Source organism: Protopterus annectens, chromosome 3.part0, assembly GCF_019279795.1.
Source record: "Protopterus annectens isolate FY-2018-M chromosome 3.part0, PAN1.0, whole genome shotgun sequence".
Taxonomy (NCBI): domain Eukaryota; kingdom Metazoa; phylum Chordata; order Ceratodontiformes; family Protopteridae; genus Protopterus; species Protopterus annectens.
In genome coordinates, this window is record NC_056731.1 from 1,089,772,197 (window position 1) to 1,089,793,955 (window position 21,759).

The 21,759-nt window shown below is 37.8% G+C and overlaps 1 pseudogene; it reads right to left on the reverse strand.

Moving 5' to 3' along the window:
- Positions 1-1,473: 1,473 nt before the first annotated feature.
- Positions 1,474-21,759, reverse strand: part of LOC122796982 — a 194,637-nt pseudogene continuing 174,351 nt past the window's right edge.

Consider the following 21,759-nt stretch of genomic DNA (forward strand, 5'->3'; position numbering starts at 1 on the left):
GATTGTATCACTTTATTGGGATAAGATACTAGGATCCAGTCTAGTATGGAGCCTGGGGGTTGGTTTTGTTGGGTCTAGTGATGGTGTTAGTAAGTAAAGTGTAGTTAAATAGATTGATTGACATGGTGGGGTTAGGGTTGTTGATTTTGTTCCAGTCTATATTTACATCACCCAATATGTAGGCTTCCAGTTTAATATTTGAGGAGGCCCAGGACAGGATGTCTTCCAGGGTATTGGTGTTGTTACCTGGAGGAATATAGAGGGAAATGAAGAAGATGTTTTTATGATTGTTAATTTTCAGAAGGCCTGCTACAAGTTCAGCATTATTGAAAGAAGGGATGGGATTAGGATATGGAGTAAAGGGCAGCTGGTTGGAGTAGACTAGTGCAACACCGCCACCTTGAGTACTTAGGCAGTCAGATCGAAGTGATTGAAATCCAGGGGTAAGGAATTCAGAGTCACTTATGTAAGGTTTTAGCCAGGATTCAGAGATGGCTACAATGTCAGATGAGTTGTGAGTGAGCCAGGCATGAAAGTGGGTTATTTTATTTTTTAGGCTTTGGGCGTTGATGGTGAGGAATTTGAGGTATTTATTGGTGGAATTATTGTGCGAGCTAGTGTGGTTAGTAGGAGAGAAGTTTGGTCCTGGATTTGGGTGAATGTCACCGGCTAAGCAGAGGTAAGTGAGATAAGGAATAAGTTGTTTTTGTTTGTACTTAGTTAGAAGTGTCTGGTAATGAAACTTTCTGGATTTGTAGTATTTAGTAGTGATTGGGAGAAGTTTTACTTTAAAGAGGAGGGAAGGGTGGGAGGGAACTAAAGAGGCTGAGATGTTGTGGAAGTGTGTAGTGTGGGGGAGGTGGGGAGGCAGAGGTGGAGGGTGTAGATGGAAGTGAGTATAGGAGGTGGCATGGTATAGAGAAAGTAGAAGAAGGATGAGGAAGGAAGTGGAAATAAAGGTTTTAGGAGTAGGAGAATGCATGATAGGTTGGGCCTGTTGGATGTAATAGAGAAGAGGTTAAGGGACTTAGGAGGGAAGTGGTGAGGTGAGGTGAGAGGCAGGTGGGATGGAGGGAAAGTGTTGATGTCAACAGTCGGGAAATTCAGGAAATCTCAAGGCAGGATACACCAGGGAATGATATACATGCAGCAGGACAAAACTTTGGTTCTTTTGACTGTTAGTACAGGTTCTGCTCAAGGGAACAGTACAGCACTGGGAAAGTAAACATTCACTTTAGATGGATGTCAACAGTCAGGAAATTCAGGATTCAGATATTGGTACAGTTGTTTCATGCCACTCAAAAGTTGTACATATCTTACATGAACAAAACCATTAAATACTACTTATCCAAATTCAATCAATAGACAACAACAATTCACAGACAAAAAAAAAATGAAATGCCATTAATATTCTAGTCACAAACTCAGACCAGTCTTTTCAGCTCATCATCTTAGTATCTTCAGTCATTGAATTTATATTTGGTTCATCCAACAGGTGACCATTTTGATGAAGCTATTATGTATCCCTGGGTTCTGGTTTTGGTCCAGTCAAACAGTAACACGGAGACCTTCCTGAAGTTGTTTGTCTATCTACACTTCCTTTCTCATGCCATAATTCACAAAAGAGCCTTTTCCAGATCTGATGGGATGATTTATCACCACACCTTCTCGATACTCTGACTCTTCATCAATACGCATGGGATGGGGCTGTCCAGGGGGTTTAACACCCCTGCAAACTGTAGATCCTGGTGTTTTGGAAAGAAGGACTTGCAAAGATACTGTGGACACTCCAGGTACTGTAAAATCCAAGCCAGCTGGACACAAGCCTGTCCTTTCTTCCCAATTCCTTTAAACTCCCCTTCTACACTCTTTAGGTCTTCTCCTTGTTCATCAAACACCACAATTTCATCTATGCAGAAAATACAGCAAGCTCAATCAATCTGTCCTGCCAAGTAAGTCCGGAGCTCTGGTGACTGAGCATTGTCCAGTACGGAACCTGGCAAAGCCAGGCTAACTGTGTAGAGATGACCTTGATCCTTCTTTGTTTGCTCTGCTGGTACTTTTTCATTTGTTCATCTTGCAACTGATTCTTTTCTAGTTTTTTCAATAACTTTTTCTCCTTCAGTTTCCTTTTCTCTTCCTTTCTTTCCTGTTTCCATTTTTTCCGGTTAATTTTCTTCTCTTCCTCCCATGACTAGCAAGTCCAAGATTCTCTAATATTACATGAAACAACAAACCTGCTGCTAAATGTATTTGTAAAGCTGCTTGCGTTAAAAATGTACCAACAATGTGCCCTGCTGGAGAGAAAAATAAATATACATGCATTATTGCAACTGCTGAAATGTATATATTTTAACAAAGGATACTGGAAGAGAAGAGGTTAATCACAGTCCAAATGCAGCTAACTTTGAAAAATGTTCTGAAATTAAATTACCTGGCCTAGGCCATAAGGATGTTATTTTACAGTTCTTAATGCAGCCAGAGGAAAAAAGTCTGTACTAGGAAGCTTTCTGCATTGTCTTTGGGCTGGCCAAATTACTACTCTGGAAAGATGGAGGTTTGAAATTGTTTTATGACTTCCAGCAGCTGCAGCAGATCTTAGCAAGGCTTTCTTATGTGCATTATTGACACATATGCACTAAATACTGATGTAATTTTGGTTGTTAATGTATATTACTTAATGACTATTCATGCAAATGCTGGATGTCTGTTTAAAAATGTTTGATATATGTCGAACTTTTCTCCCCTTGGCCTCCATTAAAAAGGGGTTTTATAGTTTCATAGGTAAGCATTATAGTATCTGCCCTTGTGTGCTATTTTAAGCATAGCCAATTTCCCTTTTTGTTTTGCTACAGATTGGCCTTACCCATCCCATGGTCAATAATAATATATATTACCTCTACAGAGAATATACTGCGGTGGTGGTGCTGCAGTAGCGTTGTTGTCTCACAGTAAGACGTTGCCCTGTTCGATTCTCAGCTAGAGCATCTTCTGTGTGGAGACATGTGTGAATGGGCGTACCTTCGTTGAAGGTTGTGCGTCAGGGCTGGCAACTCGGCAAGTAAAAATCTACTGCCAATCATTAGCGGACCAGAGTTCCACTGTGGCGACCCCTAACCGGGAAAAGCCAAAAGACACAACAACAACAACCTCTACAGAGAATAACTGGGGTAATACCATAGATAATTTGAGGGGACCCATGCATAGGATAAAGCATTTAGGAATTGCATCTTTCCATTAGTATTGGAGGGGGCATATCTGGGGTAATTTTTGTTTCTCATCTATAGATACAAGTTCTGCTTGAATATGGAAGGAATAACATTTGTTTTTATGTGGATAAGGAGTCTTTTCCACAGCAGCGGTATCCTCTGTGAGGTATACTTGTCCCTCCAAACCACTTGGTTGATTTTGAAGAAGAGGATCAAATCCTTAATAGAAGTATATCCAATGGTATTTGACTTGTTTATGTGCAATACAACCATCAGCATTGGGCCAGAGGATGCCTTGTATGCCAGACACCGGTCACTTGTTAACAGTCTGTAGGATACTATGTATAGTGATAGGGCTTTGAGTTGGTCCATGCAGGATATGCTGTTTAGGCCTTATATGCTTTTAGTAAGTTTTTGTGTGAGTAAGCACTGTAAACAAAAGTAACATAAATAAATAAATAAATAAATAAATAAATAAATAAATAAATAAATAAAACACAAAATAACATAAAGTATAACACTGAAATGCCCACAGCTTTTACACACTGCATATTGCTCACCCTTTCCTTACTGCTTTAAAATCTGATCCACTTAATTCATTGCTGTTTATTTGTTAACCAGGCAAACCCACAAGACAAAAAGACCTCTTTTTTTTTGGGGGGGGGGCAGGGGAATCCCAGTACACCATCTGTCTAAGTCACTTACTAAGAGTCACACCATAGGTATAAAGAGACTGAATGAATCAAACTTAAAACTACAGTATAAAACTCATTCTAGTTCAAACCCCTAGCCCTTTGTACTAATCTGCCAATCTGTGAACCTGGCTAGCTAAATGAATTTGAGATTAGTGCTTAGAGATATGCCCTTCTTAGCTGATTCTCAACACCATGTAGTAATCACTATGTAAATTATAGGGTAAAGTAGCTAAGGAATTTAATTTTATATCTATGTCTCAGCAGGACTTAGGAGGTTTGGTAAATAACACAATGAGACAAGAGATGTAGTGTGACTTCCGTGAGGCATATAGCCAAACGATATCTCCAGAATGTCAAAGTATCCACCCACATATTTGATGGGCTACACCCAAATACATTGTAAAGGATCTGGTAAACATATTTCACCCTTCTGACATTTTTGTTTTTGTGGCTTTCAGTTAGATTGTGATCTGTTGTTTAAATAAACAACATAAAAGTAATTAAGAGCGCTTCGCTAATGAGAATCTTTTTTGAATCTTAAATGCAAGAAAAGCTTTCTTCACTGGATCTTCACGAATTATGAATTCCTAAATGGAGATGGTAAAGAACCCCTCAAGAAGGACATTGATTTAATTAAAGCTACTCTCACCCCTGCTTATTATTGTTGCCAAACAGCAGTGCTAGAGCAATTTCTCTGATAAGAGTTTTTTTCCCCTCTTACTGGTCCTCATTACACACATTTCACTGTATCTAGGCAAATTTGTGCTTACAGGTCTGCCTGCTAAACATAGCTTTAATATTAGTTCCACAAGACATATATTGCATTATGTAAATGGGCTAAGTTAAGGATGCATTAATGCATATCTCCATACATAGTTTTCTTTGGGTAGATATTTCTTTCTCCTTGCTAATGCTGGTGCTGAATAACTGGTATCAAACCAAGTTTTAATCACAGCAAAGCAAGCAATCCAGCAAAGTGTTTTTAATTATTATGAGCTACAGCTGGCATGTGCATTTCAGTGGGGTCTCAGTTGTTTCAATAGCTTACAGGTGGAGCAGGTGGAGTGGGGTTCAGAGGTTTCGCTTTTCTATTCTAGTAGAGGTATGCACCTTTTAGTGCAGTACTTTCAGATAGTTCCTGAACAAATGTACAGAAAAAATGGGGGTTAGTAAAGGACTAGTGAAGGAGTAGCATTTAGCATCTGAGAGGGTACTGGAGTTACTGAAGTACCCAGTACATAGGTGATACTTGTTAATTACACACAGGGCAACTACTGCTACTTTTACTACTGCTATTGCTGCTGCTACTACTACTGCTACTACTACTACTATTAGTATTGATACTGCTACTACTAGTACTACTGCTACTACTACTAGTGTTACTACTGCTGCTACTACTATTACTGTGACTGCAGCTACTACTACTACTGCTAATACTACTATTACTATTATTGCTTCTAGTACAGGCATGCACCTTTTAGTGCAGTGCTTTCAGATAGTCCCTGTGCAAGTGTACAGGCATACTGGGGGTTAGTAAAGGACTGGTGAAGGGGTAGCAGTTAGCAGTTGAGGGGGTACTGGAGTTACTAAAGCACTCAGTGCATAGGTGAGACTGGTTAATTATGCACAGGGTAATTAATACTACTTCTACTACTGCCACTACTACTGCTGCTGCTGCTACTACTACAACTGCAACTATTCCTACTAATACTACTACTATTACTATTACTACTACTAATGCTACTACTGCTGCTGCTACTACTACTACAACTGCAACTACTATTACTACTACTACTAATACTACTACTACTACTACTACTAACTACTTCCACTATTACTACTACTACTGCTAATAATAATGATAAAACAAGAGAAGGGGCCAAGAGTAGTACTTCTTCTTGTCCTTCATTTCCAAGCCAAGCCTTCACCCTTTTGCAATCCTCCAATCACCCTCCAGACTTTCCCAACCACTTTATCAATGCAGACTTTGGAAGATACATGCACCTATTCATTAAATGAGTTACAAGTGGCATGTTATATATACATGTAGTTTTACCATCCACAAAATTATTAATCTAAACCCGGGTGAGTTACAGATAGCTGATCTGATTGTTTTCTGTTGTAGGACACTACAGCAGGCAATATTTATCAAGAGTCTTTGGAGGCAATACAATCACAGGAGTTAAATGGCAAGTTAGTTAATAGACCATTTGCTCTCTACTGATACCTGTTCTCACAGTGTACCTCACACTTCCAGCAGAACAAAACATGTCACAAAAGGGAATGTGTTTGTGGATACCCATTCTATCATGCAGATTTTTCTTGAAAGATGTGAGGGTGTCTCTCTGTTTAACACGTAATGGCAGTGTGCTCCAGAGATGATGATAGGGTGATGCATCACTAAAATGTCTGAATACAGATGCAGTAACAAGAGACCACATGTCAGTCCAGAGCAGCTACTAAATAGTGCCAGTAAAGGCATGCCCAGTAGATTTGGTGAGGCAATTATTTAAGTGGGGGGCCAATGATGTAACCATCCAATGAGAAATTGCAGTTTTGATTTAATTTGCCTTCATAATGAAAACATACTATAGAACAAGATGGAGAAATACATTTCTGGGGGGGGGTCTTGTTTCTTTAGACTTGGGGAATTGACAAAGTTTAAGAATTAACTGTTATAGCACAAGGGCAGTACTCTTGGACAGTAACTCAGTGTGGTCCAGAGCCAACTAGTACTCATGGTCTGAAGATGGCACAGTGGTGCAGCAGTAGTGTTGTCACCTCACAGCAATAGGTTCTCTGGTTTGATTCCTGGCTGGGGTGCCTTCTGTGCAAAGTCTGCATGTCTTCCCTGCATTTGTGTGGGTTTTCAATGGGTGCTCTGCTTTCCTCCCACATTACAAGGACATACATCTGGAGTATTTCTTCCTGGGCCTCTGCTGAAAATTGGCTTCATTCCAAGTCGTTCTTTCCTGTTTAACAAATGTTAAATAAATAAAAATAAATTGCAATGCACAATTGTCCATAGCTTTCTGACATTATCATTAACCTTGGATTAAGCTGGTAGATTCCTATCAAGTGCAAAACATATCAGAGGCAGTGTGGGATTCTCACATAGTGTTCAGCAGGCTCTGATGGATAGCACAACAAGACAGCATATTATATATCATATTTCCCAAACCATAAGGAAAAATAATGGAGGGGTGAATATGTAAATATTTTCAACTCAACTCATCTGATAATGAGGAGCTACACAGGATAGCAGATATGGATCTATAAAGCCCAGGACATAATATGGACTTTGAGACCTTGGGGAAGCATAGTATGGACAGGTTTTGGGTTAAATCCTTGGAGAATTCAGATCTAGGCTTTGTCCAGCTGATAGTGGTGACAATAGAAAGAAAGCCACACCAAACCTTGTTTTCCTTTTTTTTTTTTTACTTATTTCCTCATTATGAGATAGTCACAAAAGGTAAGAGGAGGGATTGGCATGGCTGCATCATCACCAGCATATATTTTAACCTCAAAGCAGTTGATGCTTATATAAAATGGTAGTTCAGGCATTCAAATACTTGTCTGAAAGTGAAAGTGGATAAGTAAAAGTCTAGGTCAGTTTCAGAAAAAACTGGAGGAGGTGTAAATCTTCGCTTTTAACATATCTTCACTTTTTACATGATTATAATTGATCAGCCTCCCATTGTGGGTATGTATCTGTGCAGCACGAGGGGCAAACACCAAAAGTCCATGTCTGCCAGACCGAAGTGCCCATGCAGGCAAGGTCCCTTTCCCATATGAACTACCGAGTCAGAGTATGCCAGTTCACACTCTGCCTAACAGGAGAGGGCTTTTTTCTAGGGGGGGGGGGGATTCTGCAATAACATGAACTGTCCAGTAATTTTATAATCTGAACACGTGTGATGGGAATTGATCTTCAGAAATTGTTGAAAGAACACCCTAGACAACATTTAACAAGATTTTGAGGGAGGTTTACATTAAGTAGTGCCCCTCTACTAGATGGTGAAAATTGCAAGAATTTGTGATCAGTCAGGGACAACAAGGACATTTGGGGATATCAGAAAAAGGGATACAGCTGAAGGTTCCATTGATCCTCCTGTCTTTGCATCACACAAATGTCAGCTTTGTATGAGCATAACTATGAGACAGCATAATTGTGTGTACATTTGTCGGGAAAATGGGCTATTATTGCAGATTTTGAACTGCATACAGTCACAGTAGGAGCATATCAATGGGAATTTGGTAGCCATTTAATATTCTGAGATTCATTACAGTAAGTCATACTTCTCAGCTGTCCAGATTTTTGAAGAATGGCCAGATTTTTGCCTCATGGTTTTGTCTGTTCCTCATAAAACTTGTGGTTTTCCAGCAAATCTTTGAGGACTGAAGTCACTAAATAATGATGACCATTTCAGTTTTAGACTTCATATCCTTTAGGAAATGCATGCAAACATAAAACCTTTTATTCAAGCAATTTTCTAAGGCTATAAGAGCAATAATTAAAATTTGTCAACATTTTTGGACCTTTGTCTCCCCTATTATTTTTAGGTTGAGAGCTATAGAGTAAGCTCTGGAACTGCAAGACTGGATAACTGGAAATGCAGACTTACATATATTAAATTTGAGTTTGTTTATCTTTGAATTTTCTATTTTTTTTTTATGTATGGTAGACTCTGAGTTGGCATGTATAACATTAAGAGGTGTGTGGGGCTTGCTGCCCACAGTGGGGGTACAATGAGTTTCAGCCCTGCAAAAAACAACTTTATTTTTTATTTATTTATTTATTTATCTATTTATTTATTTATTTATGTATGTATGTATGTATGTATGTATGCATGTATTTATTTATTTATTTATTTATCTGTCTTTTGTTGGATTAGTCCACTGGGCTGGGGGCCCATTTTCAGTAGAGACCCGTGGAGAAAAGCTCCAAAAATACAAGAAAAAACATACATGATAAAAAATACATGTTAAAAAGATGGAGGAGAAAAGCTCCAGAAATACATGATAAAATACATGATAGAAAAGAAGTTTAATAATATACAGCTATAATAACAATAACAGTTATATTGCTAGTCTAAAAAACAGACAAAACAAAAAGAAAAATATGCAAGTACAACATTAATGCCTTGGGGTAGTTACTAGAAAGATACGTTTTGAGCAAGTAAATCAAAAAAATAGAGGAATTGCAAGTGGTGTGTAAAGAAGAATGAAAAATAATAGAAGAAACAGGGCGTCCCAAAGAACAGAATGTGTGTTTGGTAGGAGTAGATAGAGTGGAAGGGGGGGTGCTATAGTTAGATCTGAGTGGAGAGAAATAATGATGTGGAGAGAGTAGTGGTGCCAGGAAAATGAAAAGAAAATAGGGTACAAGGTGAGAGAAAGTTGAGTTTTAAGAGTGCTCAGTGGAACTGCTATGGAACTTTAAAAGAGAACAATTATGCTTGACATTCACTATTCCCTTGCATGCTATATTTTTTTTTCGTAATTCTGAGGCTTGTAGTTAAAACTCTCATATTTAAAATATGGAGCCTGAGGCATTTTTAGGAAGGCAGTTATTCAGTAGTAGATGTCTGGAGAGTTGAGCAGGGGCGGCTTGTGCTATAGGAATGCAGGACTGCAGTCCCCCCCCCAGTTGTGGAAAGACGAAAAACAAAATAAAAAAAAAAAAATCACAAGAAAAAAAAAAGGAACAAAATAAATATTCACAAGTCCCGGAACTCTGAGCATGCGTGATTGCACTGATTGGGAACTCACAGAACTCCGGACTGCTTTGTCAGCAGTCTGGATAGGAGGAAAGGCATCTCTGCCCTGCAGATGCCCAGAACTCTATGCGGTGATGACCGTACGAAACGGAAGATGTCCAGACTGCAACATCTGCAGGTTGGAGCCTACTCTCATGGGGAAAGCTTCCCTGGGAGCGGGACTGTTACAGGTGCAGGAACTAGACATCATTTAGCTTACGCTGCTGCAGATGGACTTGTTTCAGGTAGGGAACTGAAACGAAAGCTGTTGGACTCTGTTTTCAGTGTGTGTGCAAGCAGATGGACTTGGGAACTTGGTTTTAGGTAGGGAATTGTACAGGGGACTTGGGAACTTTGTTTCAGGTAGGGAACTGAATGGGGGACTCAGGAACAAGGGTGTGTGTGTGTAATGACCCAGTTGCTATATACAGGTGGCTGGAAAGAACTCAGGATACATGGTGGTGGGTAGTCAGTCTTGAACCCTGTACCTTGGATGCAGGTAACAAGAGCCTGAATTCTCTACCCACCACCATTTGTTAAAAATTTGCAGATTTTTGCATATTTGTTGTGTTCTGTTCCTCATAAAATCTGTGGTTTCTGTATTTTTGTTGTCTTACATAGTTGATGCTGCAGTGGTGCAGTGATAGCATTGTTGCCTGACAGCGACAGGTTCTCTTGTTTGATTCTTAACTGGGGTGCATTCTGTGTGGAGTCTGTATGTCCTCCCTGTGTCTGTGTGGGTTTCCTCGGTGCTCTGGTGTCCTCCCATCTTGCAAAGACACGTGTCTGGACTGTTTCTCCCTGGGCCTCTGCTGAAAATTGGCTTTTGTTGCAAGTCAGACTTTTTTGGTTAACAAATGTTAAATAAATAAAAATGACAGGCATTTGAATTTCAGACTTCATATTCTTCAAAAAGTACATGGTAACACAAAAACTTTTATTCTAGCAATTTCTAAGTTTATAAGATGGATATTTGAAAATTGTCCCTATTTTTGGGACTATATTCCCTCATTATTGGCTTCATCCAGGTTTCTTGTGCTAAGGTCGAGAGCTATGTTGAGAACTGAATTCCCTATGTTTGGGGGCTGTATTCCCCCATTACTGACTTTGCCCAAATGATTTTTGCTAAGAGGTTGAGAGCTATGCTGAGAACTGAATTCACTGAATATGTTTGGAGGTTATATTCCCCCTTTATTGGCCTTGTTCAAGTGTTTTGTGCTAAGAGGTTGACAGCTATGGTGAGAACTGAATTCACTAAATGGTAGCCATTTAAGTTTCAGTCTTCCTTTCTTTCACAAAACAGCTGATTTTGCATAGTGGTATGTGGCTCTGACTGTTTTGCACAGGGTCCTGGGTTCACATTTTGGCAGTGAAATGTATGGTGGTATTACAGCATTTTATTCTAGCAACTTTCCAACATTATACAAGCAATGTTTAAAATGTGCCCCTGGTTTCTGGGCTTTTGTCTCCACCCTCCATAAATTTTGGCTTTTTCCAGATTTCTTGTGCTGCAAAGTTCAAAGATACAGCTGAGTGTCGAGTAGATTTTACAAGAAGCTGAGAGCTGCCGGTGAAAATAAGTTTATAGTGCTGCTTATGCTAAGTCTGCTTGTATTGTTAACAGCACAACCAGTAATGCACTTGCTTTTGATGCAGAAGGCAGTGGGTTCTACTCCCACAGTGTGGAGATGCATTGCTGATACTGTACTGTGTTGTAAAGGGGGTGGATGCTGCAGTCCTGTTTGGCAAAGATACCTAGTGACTATGAGCCTGTTATCAGTTTGCCATCCATTCCTTACTGCAGTATTACTAGCTTATCATTTTTAATGTAATATAGACAATTTATTCCACAAGGGCACCAGGCACTTTATTTGTAGATGAAACAATGAAATATAAAGTTGTTTGCTAGCAGCAACCTCTTCATTAGTTACAGATTTCTTTAATGTGGAATTATTTAGATGACTTTTACTTCTTCAGAGATTGTAGATATTTACTGATACTGGTGGACTGTAGAAGTTTGAGTAGACTTTTATGATGGAAATGTTCTGAATTGGGCAGCTTTGTCAGTATTGGTGCATGCATTTTGTTCCATTGCTTACTGGAAAAATGTTAAAAACAATACATTTAAAATGCCTTCTAACAACTGTACTGTATTGTACAAGGAATATAATTTAAAACAATTAGGAATCTGTATCAAAGAGCACATGTATGTTTTGTGTGCAAGGGGCTTATGATTTGAATACAGCCCAAAGTTAATCTTTATCTGCCACTGGCAAAATGTGTTTTATTTGAATGTGGGTTTCAATGCTTTTTCAATTAATGTGAGTTTCAAGGGCAGAGAAGTTTTAATGCTAAGTCAATTTTCACCGTGAGACTGCATTGCTTTGTTTACCAGATGCCTATTAGTGTTTGTGCTGTAAAATGCAAAATAAAACTTTCAAATTAAATCCAAATCATTGCAGAAGTAAAGCAGTATGCACATTACAGTGTTTATGGTAAATGAGGTGAAATAACCAAGAAGTGGGACATTGGAATGGCTGCAGGTGGGAGGCTCCATTCGACCATGATTTTGTGAGGGGGGATAGGCAGTAAACTCAAAGACAGCACTGGCTGAACATTACCTCTCAACAGTCCAGATTTTTGCAGAATTAATAGATTTTTGCTTCTTATTTTTGGTTTGTTCCTCATAATATTTGTGGTTTTCTGACAAATCATTTAGGAATTAAGTCACTGAATAATGACAGACATCGAGTTTCAAACTTCATAACCTTCAGAAAAATGCATGCTAAAGCAAGACCTGTTATCAACTGTCTAAGTTTATACAAGGGCAATTTTTAGACTGTTTATATGTTTCCCTAATATATTTGGCCTTGTCCAGATTTTCTGCATTAAGCGGTTGAGAGGTACATGAAAATAAATCACTTTGTAGGATTAGGAATATCCAAACCTCTCAACTGTCCCCAATTTTGGTTCAAAATGCTGCTCTCCCTCTAACAATCCCTCCACAAAATGCCAATTTTGGAAGAAAACGTTGACGGCTTATATTACAAATAACTGTAATGATCAGTTACAGATTACTTTTATTTCAGAAATGCATGTAGATTCTCTTATTTTGTCAGCCGCTCAAGTTAACAGTACTAATATTAAAAAAGTGTCCTTTCTTTGGCAGGTTCACAGCTGTATTATGTGGTAATTTTATATTTTTGCATCACATTTTTGGTCTGTTTTTCATAAAATTGTGGTTTTCTGGCAAATAAATGACAACTCATTAGAGAATGACTTTAGAAAATAATGACAGACATTTGAGTTTCAGATTTTATACCCTTCAGAAAATTCATACTAGTGCAAGACCTACTACTATTCTATTATCTTCATAGGTTTATAAGAGCAATACTTAAAAAAACTGTCCTTATTTGTGTCCTTTGTCACACTTCTATGTATGGCTTTGTCCAGATTTCTTGCTCTGAGGTTGAGAGGAATGAGTGTCAATAGCCATCACCATCAGCCAGAGACATTTCAAATTGTGACATACTTGTTGCACCCCACTCCCCCATGTAGTGACTCTGGATGTGTCCAAGCAAGGCAAGGAGCAGTTATGCAGTGCAAGTGTGCAGAGTATTCCCCCATTCAAGGTAGACAGAAGTACGACAGTGGCTTCTCATCTGTCCTTGATTTTGCAGAATGTTCTGGTTTTCTGTCATATTTTTATACTGTTGATTTATGCTTCTTATTATTCAGAAAATGCATGTTGTCGCAGTGCGCTGTTGCTCTTTGTTTAAGTAGCAATGCTTTAATGACCATCAGGTAAGCTTGTTTGAGATTGTAAGATGCAAGTAACCTTTAATAAGCATACTGTCAAATAATTACCAACACTGAAAGCCTTTTTTGTTGTTGCCATGCAGAGAATATTTACATAACTAGATAATGTACAAACCTTAGGTATTGAAATGCATATGACAGTATTTGTAATAAAGGACAGGATTACAGTATTTTCAGAAGCTCGTTACATTTGTTGGAGATTTGCAGTCATCTTTGCAGGCTTTACTCGTAATCTAGAATGCCAATCTATCATATGTGGTCCATAACCTGTGCAGTGATCCTTTGAGCAATTTATCTTGTGCTTGTTTCTTGTTTGCTGTTCATTTTTTACTTTGATCATGTTTTCCCCATGAAACAAGTAGATAATTGTTGTCAGGCAGCAGGTCTTTTTTGGATAAGAAACATTTTTACAAGTGGGAGTATCACAGAGATTGCTACTTTCAGCATGTTACTTGGTACTTTTATAAAGCTGAATATACAGTATAATTAGAACTGCAGTGCAAGGAGAAGGTTGTTTTTTTTATATATTTGATTTTGACTGGTATTCCAGTAATGTATTTAAAATTATTTTATTTTTTCATGCCTCACAACCTTTTTGTTTCCATCTAGATATTAAGTAAGCTGTCATGTAGCCAATATAGTGACATTTTTTTTCTTCTACACTTCATTTTGTCTTGATTGGACTCTTGTAATGATGGCTTGGCACCCAGGGCATCACATTTAATTAAAGATCCAGTTGTGGTTTAGAGCATAGCTCCTCCCCTTTCTAGTTGGTCACACCCCTTCTCATTGGTCCCACCCATTCAGCTGTCTCCTGTAGCCCCCCTTTAATTTGAAGTCACCAGCCACCACTGGAGGTGGGATACTGAAGTACACAAGAATGTAACATTTCTTGAACTGATATTAACAGCAGCAGTGACGATGAAGTTGTCAACAAGAAAATAATATTTCAGTCACATAACCAGGCTTTTAAGGTAGCACGAAACAAAAGTACTACAAATTCATACAGAGTGAAAAGCTTTAACGATCACAGCTAAAGAAATTAATATATTTCTTTCAGAATCTTACTTTGCAAGAAATGTGAATTAAATAGTTCTTAGCCTGCCACACTTTCAACTGTATAGTTACAGAATGCTGTCTATGGAAGTATAGCCACATCAAAAGCAGAAACTAAAAGAAGTCCAGGAGATTAACAAAGATAAGCAGGTTACTTTGTATGTAGGTATCGGACTCTCTCACAATAAGGGCTTTTAAATTAACATGCAGAGCATTTGGAAAGTTCCTTATTCCCAAGTCTGTACAGGATAGAGCCCCAGTGTCAGTTTAAATTTATGTTCTTAAAAGAGTATCTCGGCCTTACAGAAGACTTGTCATTCAATGTCTGCTTTTCTGCTGAAAACATTACTACTAATGTGCATTCTCAGCTAAAATTCTGCTACGGCATCAGCCACATCTTATCCCACACAGCATGTACAAAAAAAAAGCATGAAAACACCTAAACTAGAATGTAGATACCATTTCTCTGTGTTATTTCTGCTCACAACACATACAGACTACAAAGCAGTTAGAATACAAATTTCAGGTTTATTTTCTAGCACTCTTACCACTCTGACCTATTAAAGCAAGTGAAGTAGCTTCCCATAACCAACAGAGCTCTCTCTCTCTCTCCATTCTACTTTCTTTTATAAAATACTCCAATATGCCCTTCTCTGAAAAGACTTCTGCTTACTAGGAAAGTAAACTACTCACAAAGAAACACTCAAGATGATTCACTCATCCTTGCTCACCCAAGGTTCACAAGTGATATTGGTGAAACAGCCTTTTCTACAATTGGATGTGCTATATGGAATAATCTTCTAAATTATGTTAGAAACAACCTGATTTTAAAGCTGCCACAAAGGTACACTTGAACAATAAGGCTAAGTGTGAATGTATTTGTAATGAAAGACTAAAATGCCTTTCATACTATTCATCACACTTAGTAGTGATGTATATCTGGGATGAATTCTGTCTTAACACCTTGTTAATGTGACTGTTGTAACTGTTTAATACAGTGCTAATGTGCTTGTTAAAAAACGATGAAGCTAATGTATTTTGTCACGGAACATCTCACTGTTTACTTTCACTGTAAATCTACAGGTTGCAGCTCTGTTGTTTCATTGACTACACCTAATCTTGTCAGATACTGCCTAACTTCCAGCATGTAATTATATTTATTGTACCTGAATCATGATTGCAAATGGTCCATTGTCCAACTTATAATCACCATTAAATGAAATAAGTAAATAAATAAATATTACACATGGTGACAAAGATTCTAACTGCAAGAAAGCCCTCTTGACAAATTAATATAAGAATTTCAGAAATTCCAGTGACTGTTTGCATTGTGCAAAACACTGTTGTTGCCATGTCTACAGTATTTTGAATAGTTGCAGAAGACATATAAACAAGGGGATGTCAGGCTGTGGCAAATGCAGGAAAAGCAGACTAACCAAATGGTAAAGTATAATAAATATATAGGATATAAATGGAAATTAAAAAAAAAAAAGATTTCACATACGAGAAGGGAAATAAAATAGGCATGTATGATGTGGATACACTATATTTTTTAGTGAACTGGTATGCATGGTGGAAAACAGACAATAAATTGTGAACAGCAGGTTTATCTATTTGTATGTACTTCATGTGTGATATTCTCTAGACCTGTCAATTGTTATTTAACCTACTCTATATACAGATAAGATTTTCTTATTATGCTTCATGGTTGTTTTAATTTTTTACTCATTTTTATTTTCGATTTGATTTTTATTGTAAAAATATGTAATACTTCTGGAGCTTTTCTCCTCTGGTCTCCACTGAAAATGGGCCCCTGGCTCAGTTGGACTAACCTGGTTAACAAATGTCAATAAATAAATACATTTTTAACTATCTGAAGTATGATATTTCAATGAGACATTAATTCATAGAGAGAGTGGTAGGCCTTGAGAGCTGTAGCCTGAGCCAGCAATGCAGTCTATCATCAGAGGGTTTCTAAACTTCTTGTGATTGGTCAAGGAAAGAATGGGATAAAGACATGAAAAAGACAGGTTTGTAGAGAACGGCTGCAACACTCAAACTCAAAAGGCTACTGGTGTTGTTCATTGTTTGCTTGTATATGTTCATCTTAACAAATAAGACCATGGCTCGCTTGCTAATGTCATAAAATTATAAAATGTCAGAATGGAACTTAACAAGTCATGCACATAATGGGGAATCCTAGACACTATAAAAGGCACTGACTAAAATAGATAGCATGGCTAATGATATGTCTCATAGCTTTTACACTGAATTTTAAGAACTGTTATGCACAATGAAAGATAATCATAGCTACATAAAATAAATAGGAAGTAGTTATAAGCCTAGCAAAAGTAAAGTACTCACTGAAGAGGACACTTGATTAGTTTTATTCAGCTGCCAGCTGCCTCTTAAACACAAATGAGGTCAAGCCACATCACTTATTGATTTAATTACATATCATATTCTGCTGTAGTGTAAGACCCGGGAAATACTAGTGTTCTTGCTAGGAATGACTTATTAAGGCAATTGGATCTGCTTAAATGTGTCATTACATTACTGTGTGACATAAATTAAATCAGGAGTGGAGAAAATCTGAGGATTTCGTTATTCCATAACATTATACACGTACGAAAACCAAACATTTTCTCAAAAATTAATATTGCTTTCCCTAAGTATTCTCCCAAAGTCCTCCAAGTCCATTGTTCTATTTTGCATTCCACACACCAGTATTTGTACAAGGCAAATTGTCTGTGATTAGACAAATGGTAGTTTCTGCACTTTCCCAGTATTCAGTGCTCAGTGATAACAGTATACAACCACTGCAGCACTGCACTAGAAGAATTTCCTTTCAGCATATGATAGATGGAACTGTCTCTTCTGCCAAGTCATCTTAAATATCTGCTCACAGAAACCTTGCCACAAAAAATAACTCGGTATTCTGACTACATCTGAACACCAGCAGTGATAAAACTTTAAAATATTTGCAAGGAATTTATCTTCTTCCAGCTCCTGAGTATCTCAAAATTCCATTAATGTTACTGTTCTAATTCATGAGCAGATGAAATGAAATAAAAGAATGTCAGTTCTCAGTTGGCAGTCATAGCATGCTTTAGCCGTCTGAAAGCCTCACCATTCGCAGAGCTGCCTTAAGAACGATTTTATAGATCTCAGAGTTCAGATGCAGAACGAGGTAAGTAAACACAGCTTACTTAAATGTCAAGTCAAATGGATAGCATGAAGGTGACTAACACAAATGCTTAATAACAGGTAGTTTGGGTTGTTATGTCATTCTATGATGAAATACATCTTCAGTCATGTATAGCAGTGTTCTTCCATAGTATCAATAAATGCACCAAGGTATATTCCATCTATTATCTATCTATCTATCTATCTATCTATCTATCTATCTATCTATCTATCTATTTATCTATCTGTCTAATCATCTATCTGTCTTTCAATATTTTATATTGTTTCACTAATTACTTTAAATGGTTATTGCCATGCCTGAGATCTTGTAGTTTAATGCCACAGAATAAGGCTTAAAAATTATTATTTGCCAAAATTATCTTTATGCCATAGTGATTAATGTGAAATACGTATGCAAAGCAGTCAAGCTGAACCAGTACAAATTAACTGAAGTTTTGAGGAATGTAATCTTTTCTCCATTAATTCATAAAAAGGAGCCCATGCATTGTAAAAGAGAACATAATTTCACCCTAGCAGCTGTGCAGTGGTTTCTGGATTAAGCTTTAGTTTATTAGGGCCTCACACCCACTTTGATCACATAGTCTATTGTTTCCTTCCACTTGCTGTTCCAGAATAAGGTCTTGTGTGCATATTCAGTACTCATTCATGGAACATCTTAGCATTTAGTGTCAAACTTAGCTGGTAGTTGTTTATAGAGACCTAATAGCTTTTTTCTTATGATGTTTGTTTCCATTTTTTGTGCTAGCCTGTGAAATGATATCCTTCTTTTTGAAGGTTTGCAAAGACATTGTTAATAGAAGCTTTGGTGGTTAGTATTCCATAGAACTTCAGATAAGCACACTGATTTCACTTTGATGTCTAGGACAATAGGAAAATGCGTGAAAATTAACTTTTGGAAATCTTCTTAAATATATGTTTTGTTTGTATGACTCAACAGAAAAATTGTGCATGGCATCAATATTATGAACAATTTTCAATTTTTATATGCTAAAAGCATTGCAAAACACTTTTATACTTATCCAATACGTTTTCTCTACTGCCCAAGACTGGCTTTTATAATAGTTAGCATTATATTTCAGATAAAGTCTTTTACTAACATTCTTAAAAGGGAATCTGATTCTCTTTTCAAGTGGGAGGTAGGTCATCTTAGAAGGTAGCTAAGGGACTTGTGGGGGTGGGGTGTTCATTGGAGAAGCATTATACTTACTGATGGCCTCTGTCCATCAGAGACATGGGAGCCAGACTGGGGATGAATTTGCAATTTCTCTAGAAAATGGAAACAAAAGTGTAAATCAGCTTACTAGAAGTAGTGAATATAGTAATGAAGATAAAACAACGGGAACTGGGAACTTTAGAAAAGGGTAGGAGCAAATGATATAGTAAAATATGGGAATTGTGGGAAAAATACATGCAGAGGAGAAACAAAATTTAAAAGAAGGCAGGATTTGAATGAGCTGTGTAATATTGACTGACGACTTGATAGATTATAAGTGATGTATAATGTTTGCAACTAAAATTATGTCAGTATGGTTTGTTTTCATTTATATAAATGTATGACTGTTTATGTCATACATCATCATTTAATAAAGATGTTTCTTGTGTAAAAAAAAGTTTCATTTGAATAAGGGTAAACTATACTTCCCATGGATGGGAAGTCTATTCCATAACATGGAGATCCTTTGAGTCACATGTCTGTCCCTCCAGCATGTTCTATTTATGTTACAAGTAAAGTTTAAATCCTTGAATGTACTGTTCCTAGTGCTGATTGTTTTGTGGATGTGGAAAGGATCCATCAAGGATGGATCTGAGGATGCCATATAAGCCAGGCATAAATTGCCTCCCAGGATCAGTAGGTAAGCTACTGAGTACACAGATAGGGCCTTCAGGCAATCTGTGTAGTTTAGGGTATTCATACCTTGGATTCTTCTGGTGAGGAACCTTTGTGGAGGTTCCACCTTTTGCAAGTGTCTGGTTAGGTACATGCCAAAGGAGGCATTGTACTGAATGATAGGTCCAATAAGGGCTGGATAGAGTGGTACTATAACTTCATTAGACCTGGATGCCATACCCTTACATATAAGTTGGGTGACATAGAAAGATTATCTTACTGTCTTTGTTGCATGTTGGTCAGAGGCCAGATTACTGTCTACATATGTTTCGAGGTCTCTGACTACTAGATCAACTGTTAAGGGTGTTTTATCAATGAAATAATTAATTTGGGTGGACAGTTTCCCCCCAAAAATTATAATGCATTTCTTGGCATTGAGTTTTAAACTGTGGCTTTGGCACCAGTCATTTGTCTATGCTAAACTCTCTTGCAAGATGTTTGTGTCATAGGTGGACTCTGTGCTAGCTCCCCATTTATGGTCATCTATGACCTTGATGCGCCAAAGGCTTTTGACATTAGCTTTGACTTCTGAGAAGTAGAAAACAAACAGGAATGAGCTCAGTGCAGAGCTCTGAGGTGCTCTGCTGGTGACCGCTCTCTTGTTAGAGGTGTTTTCACTAATCCTGACATCTTGGGTCCCAGCAGTGTGCCAGACAACAATCCAATGGGTTATGTAGGGATTTATGGATAGTTTGGAGAGTCTGTCCATAATGCCTGAATGGGGTATTATATCAAATGCCTTGGACAGATCAAGGTATGTGGTATGCCCTGTTTTAACTACATTCATTACCTTTCTGACTTTCTCAAAGCAATCAACCAGGCTAAGTAGGCATGACCTCTTCCCTTAAGAAAGACAAACTGTGATGAGTTCAGTGTTGGTAGGCTGCTGATGTCCTTGCTGATCATTCTCATGATAACTAATTCCATACCTTTGCATATTAGATATGTCAGAGGGTGGGTCTGTAGTTCCCGGGGTCAGCTGATGGTCCACCCATATGAAGAGGGATGACAGTTGCAGTCTTTCATTCACTTGGCACATAGACTATTTTGAGACTGTAGTTGAACAGTGCCTTAAGTGGTCCTGATAGGTTATGTTTGACACTGTTCAGGAATCAACCTGGGATATTGTCGGCATACCTCTCAACTGTCCATATTTTTGCAGAATGTCCAGATTTTCGCCTAATATTTTTGATCTGTTCCTCAAAAAATTGTGTTTTTCTGGCAAATCACTGATGATTAAAGCCACTAAATAACAGCATACATTTGAATTTCACACTTCATATTTTTAGGAAATACATGCTAACACAATTTCTATAATTTTAGCAACTTTCTAAGTTTAGAAGACCAATATTTAAAATTTGTCCCTATTTGCAGCCTTTGTCCCCCTATTATTTTAGGCTTTTGTCAGATTTCTTGCATTGGCCATTTTGGGTCAATTCTAAACTCCTTGATCTGTCTCTTTTAAAACCAGACTGCCTTGTGGTTTTGGTGTCTTTTCAGGCTTGCTAGTTGTTGCTGAAGCACCTACCAAGGGGAGAAAACGCTGAGAGAAGAAAAGGAGCCACTTTTGTGATTTTAAGTATTTTCTTCTGTTTTTTTTGTTAAGTTTTACGGCTTTGCCGCCTACTTTTTGGCTTTTTCTGGCTTGCTAAAGTTTATATCTGTAACAGTAACAGTACTTGGAACACATCTAGAGCCTGTTTACTGCATTTCCTGTGTTGCACTTAATTTAAAATAGTTTTTCTCTAAAACTGCATTTTACCTGATTTTGGCCTAGCACTCAAGTGTGGGGTCATTTATTGCACTGTTGTGATTATTTTGCTGCTTGTGTATCTCTGCTACCTTTAAACTACAACAAAAAGAAAAAAAAAATTCTTGCTTTTTTCCCCACTTTTTTAAAGTTAAGAAAGTTCAGTTACAGATTTGCTGTTCTGAGCTGTTCGGAAGTTTCTAGAAGGCCAGTGCTTGCTTGGGCTAAAGGGAAATCTCTTTGTTCACCAGTGGGAGTGGTTAACACTGAACAGCCTGCCTGTCCCTGGAGGAGTGGTTACTACCTAGAAGCTGTAGTTTTATTTGCCATTTTGGGTCAATTCTAAACTCCTTGATCTGTCTCTCTTAAAACCTGG